This window comes from Nematolebias whitei, chromosome 16, assembly GCF_014905685.2.
Source record: "Nematolebias whitei isolate Nwh7 chromosome 16, NemWhi1, whole genome shotgun sequence".
Taxonomy (NCBI): domain Eukaryota; kingdom Metazoa; phylum Chordata; class Actinopteri; order Cyprinodontiformes; family Rivulidae; genus Nematolebias; species Nematolebias whitei.
Genome location: NC_056513.1, coordinates 21,971,123 through 21,977,122, shown reverse-complemented (window position 1 = coordinate 21,977,122; position 6,000 = coordinate 21,971,123).

The window sequence follows — 6,000 nt, the reverse complement described above, 5'->3', positions numbered from 1 at the left end:
TTTATTATTTCTGCATGCAGTCTTACAGAAGGACTGCAGTTTAAACCAACACATTGTCCCACTTTCAAAGAATAAATCCCTCTTCTTCATGTGCAGCTCACGGCCTCAGTAATGAGCTCAGCTCCTCGGAGATCCTCTGTGGACGATGTCAGCTGCACCATGATTCACTTAGTGAAGGCGTGTGATCCAACGGGGTCAAATTAGAGGCTGATCCTACACACTTAGAACTGGAGACTGCTGAAGACGCTGGTTAAAATGTGAAAAGTAAATTTAAGACCAAGAATTCCTTCTCACCTAACATCTATTTCATGGAAAGCCTCTATATTTACAAAGCTACCTAATTAAAAGTCACGTTTTATTTTATCATTACAGTTACGTTACACTAAAAAAAGGACACAAATTATAATGTGTACCACAGAATTAGATACTTTTAAAACTTGAGGAAAACTTTAACCAGCTCACTAAAGCACTGACAAAGAGTTCATTTGAGTCAGAAAGATACAAACAAAATCGTAAAATCAAACATTCAATTCAATTCAAAAGTACTTTATTAATCCCAGAGGGAAATTATTTGTTGTTGTAACTCGTTATCCTCATTTCATTAAGAGATATTATAGATACTGATGGCTGTAGACAGGAGGGATCTCTTGTAAAGGTCCATCCCACAGTGGATCCTAAGAAACTGGCTGCAGATGCCGTCCGATCCGTCCACCCAGACTCGGCTGGCCTCTTGGTTCCCCCGGGCTGTAGGACCGCCCGAAAGTCGGGCAGAACTCCTCCCAGAGCGATGGCCACTCCTCCCAGCAGTCTGCCGAGCTCCTCGTCTCTGCAGACAGCCAACTGTAGGTGCTGAGGGACGATCCTGTCCTTCCGCTGTCATGAGCCGTGTTTCCTGCTAGTTCCAGGATCTCAGTGATCAGGCACTCGAGCACAGCTGGCAGGTAGATGAGAATGCGTCCACAGACCATCCTTTTCAACTCATTTGAGATTTTGGGCTGTAGTTGAGATATTATTTGAGCTTTTGATGTTGATCAGCTGCTGTTGGTTGTAGAAAACTGCCTTGTTGCCATGGTTACGCATGATAACAAATGTCCAAAACTAAAAAAAAGTTTCAGTGAAAATCCTTCCAGCTGCACAGCATCTGATACCAGAGGAAACAATCATCCCAAAAATGTAATTTACATCCAGAAAAAGAGGAATTAAAGTTTCCAAAAGCAAAATCTCAGAATGAAAGTAACAGAGCTGCTCCAACATGCAGCCACCTTGAGCGGCACAATTCTAGAACAAGTCTGATACACAGGGAAAGTTCAGTATCGACAGCAAAACTAATGGCGCTTTGCCGATGACTCAACTCTCATCGGTTCTGCACCACACCGCACCAGTTAAGAGCCTGCCCACTGCTGGTGCCCACCCACACTCAGCCCGGTTTATGGAAGAACCAGGATCGAGGTTCCAAGAAAACTCCTCTGACAATTTGGACGTGAGCAGACAGCAGCCGCTGATTGGCCAGAGGAACAACAAACTACATCTGAACCTCCATTTCCTCTCTGACTGTGTGGACTGTGTGTTTTATGAGGTTCTGGTATGGAAGCTCCAAAAATAGTGGACCAATGATGAGGTACAGACCTTTCTAACTTTAACGGCCAATGTTAGGATTCAGCGTGAGCTGGACGGCACCACATGAAATGAGTGCATTTACAGAGAGATGGTGGAGATGATGATGGTGCAGCACCCGGACATGCAGTGCTGGGATAAGCTAAAGAAACTGAAGTCAGATTATAGGGTGATTAAGGACCACAATGGGCGAAGTGACTCGAACACAATGACCTGTTACGATCCCGCTCACAGAGTGGGGAAACAAGTCACAGTGACAAATAGCTACATCTGAGAAGAACCGAGAGGACGAGGGACGAGTGGTGGACGACTGGGTTCGAGCCCAAGTTCTGAGTCTTTGTATTGGGCAGTTGGTCCCACCTCCATCTTGATTCTTTGAAGCCAGAGACCCAGGGTTCCATGGGAGCCGACGTCAGTAAACTGCAGGTCCGTCCATCCATCATCTTCCGCTTGTTCCGAAGTCAGGTCGCAAGGGCAGCAGCTTGAGCAGCTTTCCACAGATACCGCTTCCAGGTCTTCTGGGAGGACTCCAAGGCGCTCCCAGGCCAACTGAGAGATGTAGTTTCTCCAGCGTGTCCTGGGGCTTCCTCAGGGTCTCCTCCCAGTCAGACATGCCCAAAGCACCTCCCTAAGCATGAGCCCAGGGAGCGTCCTTAGCAGATGCCCGAACCACCTCAACTGGGTCCTCTCGATGTGGAGGAGCAGCGGTCATCGATTGGTTTACTGATCCCGCTGGGTGTGCAGCTTCAGATGATGAACTAGGCCTCAGGTCGAATCTGGCCTTGAGGGGCCTTCCTGGAACAAGAACTGTATTTCATTGATTTGAGTCCAGAATCACAAGATAAAGTTCATCCAGAGACTTTCTTAGTGTCCTGCACTGATCAATTGAAAGAACACTCTCTTTTTCTATTATCATTACTATTTTACAAATGTTGATAATCAAAGTGTGTTTAGTTCAAACCATTTTTAGATGTTGCAGTGAACTAATCATTTTTAATCAACTGTGAAACAGTATTAGTGATTTTTAATCCTCATGCAAAGTAGAAATCATGTTAAGGTCTGTTACAGAGTAATTATGCATTTTCTGATTTTCTGTCTTTGAATGAGCAAGTGTAAGTTGGTCCAAGGTTGGAGTCAAACGCAAAACAAGTTGTTGGAACGAACTGTCATGTTTTAAATCCTCTCAGACGTAAATATAGAGGCTGGCACCTGTCTTCCCCCAACTCGTCTAAATATTCCTCTCGTCTGTCTGAAAAACATTTTCAATCTGTTCCATAACATTCTTGCTGTTTTTCTGACTCCTAGTGACCTCTTACGTCACAAAAACACACCCCTGTCTGGTCGAAACGACCAATCAGGAAACTCCCAAGTGAACCGGAAATAGAACTCTTTAAATGTCGGTACTTCCTAGTTCAAACGAGTCGAGTCGGGTGGAGAGTTTGCAGAGCTTCAGTCGCTTCAGGCTCCAGTGCTGGGAGAACAGAAGTCCAGGCATGATCCAGAGTTCTTCAGAGTCTTGTGGGATTATGACATCTTCCACCTCTGAGTGGAACTTCTGAAGGACTCCACTCATGTGAAGTCCACTCGTGAGGTGAACTTGTGTCGAACAAGTACCGTCACTACTTCGGACGATTCACAGCTGTTCCTACGGAGACGCTGAAAGGGTGCGTTAAATGGAACTTCGTACCAGGGAGACATCTCCAGGTAAAAGAGTTGATTTATACCACCTAAGTGTACCGGGGAAGAAGCTGGGAACTCACCGGAGAGTGCCGTTCTGATGCCGACACACACACATTTCCCTCATCCATCCTTTCTCTCAACTTAAATTTCAATTTCCATCTTTAAACTCTTCTATCTGCTAGAAATCATTCCAGATATTTTCAGAAATGTCTGTTGTGAAGTTTTCAACCATCGCCGTATGGTTAATCAAATTGTACAGCTTGCTAACTAAGCCATGTTGTTATTTTCAATTTGCCAATTAATGTAAATGTGTGATGTTAAACTTGATTCTGTAAATAAATGACCACGTTCATTTTGATGGGTCAAAGAAAATTAACGTCTCACGTTACGTTTTTAATAATTCAATGCACGACATTATTCAGTCCAGAAAAATGAAAGAATCCGTTTAATTTATGAATATATATCAGTATATGTTCATCTACAATTGTAAACAAGCTAGCATTAGTTAGTCTGGCACTCGTGCATCAGCATGTTACTGCTGTACGGCCTCTTACGCACATGTTTGTTTCTGCTGTGCTTCTTCTAGCAGCACAGCTTCTCTGGCTCCGTTTTAATTTGTTTCTAATGAGGGAATGAACGATGAACATGAGCTCCATGGTTTCCACTGCTGGGTGTCGCTAAACATGACATCAGCAATCTTGCTATGATGATACTGCCATCTTGCAAAACCAAGACTGTGCATAGACAGGACCAGCCGGCCGAATCTCAAAATGCAAATTTTACTGCTTTTCCTGCCTCACAGCTTCTGGTCTCGCTCACTGGTGGAGTGCAGAGGTGTGAAATCAGTTTGTTCCTTCTCGAGGCTGTGATGCACAGGACATGATGCAACAAACTGAGACGTTTTGAGGAATAAAGGTAAAATGACACAAATCGAAAGTAGACTGGGAATGTAATAAAACAAATTCTTGCATCAGTTGAGGGGTAAATAAATCTACAGTTGAATGGGTTTGCACGTTTAATTCATTTTGCTCAATAGTTAAAAGGTATAACTCATTGCAATGTCAAAAAATGAACTGGAAAAAACTCCATAAAGTACAAAACACAATCTGCATGTTTTTTTCTTCTCGTATCAAAGGTTAACATGTCCATATATAAAATAATAAAATAAAATAAGCAAGTTTTGGGATTGAATGCCAACAGTGGGTGCTTGTTGCAGACGGTCTCACTGTTTACATTGACTGCATTCCTGCATTTCAGAATTTTATGTCAATATTTCTGCAAAACCGCTGGTCTAAACTTTTTCAAACTGCACTGATAAAGTCCATTATAACTTTTTTATGTTCAGTTTGTCAGATTGCAATGAGTGCCTATAATTTAATAGTAGGGCTGCAACCTAATTTAAAATAAACATGATGGCTGCAAAAAAACGGTCTGACTGTGAAAAAGTGCCGCACAATATTAGAAAGACACACACACTGACTTCGTATTACTTATAAATATTTGATATCATCTGCAGCCCAATTAGAAAATATTAGAATGACATAAACTACTTTATGTTTTGTGAGTATTTATTTAAATCAAATGCATTTCTGTTATCTGTTCATGGCTAAAATGTCCAGTAATACTGATAGTAAAGGTCCACATGGTGGAGTGAGGTAAAAACATTTGTGATTAGCTGTTTTTACATTAAATATGTTTGTTTGCTCTTTTACGTAGAAGTCAAAGTGATCTGTCATTCCCAGCAGAGAAAACTATTTATAGTAAACTGTAGACCTGACCTTAAACAGCCCTCAGACATTTGGGCAAATATATAAATGGGGACGAGAAAACACACTCTACATCCCATGAATAAAAACAATAAAAAAATGTATCTGATAAAATCTATGGGATGAAAAGAAGGGAAGTAATGACTTTCATCCCATAGATTTAAGATTATCTTATGCTGAGAAGATGGTTAAACTCGTGGGATCTGATGTGGTAATGTGAGATCTCGCAAAATGTGTTAGTGAGACTCAGGTACAATACATAGATCATTTACATAAATTGTAAACAGTTTGGGACTCAGGACTAACCCCTGAGGAACACCACAAACAATGACCAAACATCCAGAACAAACGCCTCCCAACTTCACATACTGCTGTCTGCCTTTCAAATAGCTTTGAACCCATAGTGCTTCTCCCCTTATCCCATAGCGTATTTTTTTTTATTAATAAATTATGATTGACTGTGTCAAATGCCTTCTTCATGTCCAACAACACTCTCACAGCAATTTTTTTATTATCCATCACAGTAGTTATTTCATCTACAGTTTCTAAAATGGCTTGCACTGTTGATCTGAAGCCGTACTGACATTCACTGATTAATTTATGTTTATCTAAGAATGTTTCCAGTCTGTTATTAAATACTTTTTCTAATATTTTAGAGAATTGTATCAGCAGAGAAACAGGTCGATCGTTGGTTAAGAAATGTTTGTTCCCATTTTTGTTTAATGTCAATATTTTAGATGTTTTCATTTTTTGGGGGGGAATGAACCAATTTGAATTTCAATTGAATTGTTTAAATTTGAAATGACAAGTTACTAATTTATGGTTTGGAAATCCTCTCAACGACATGCTTTACCAGTTTCACATCAGTCCCATGTAAGTCAGTATAGACTGTTTATTATTACATTTATTTACAATGTCGACTATTTCTTTTTCAGTCACA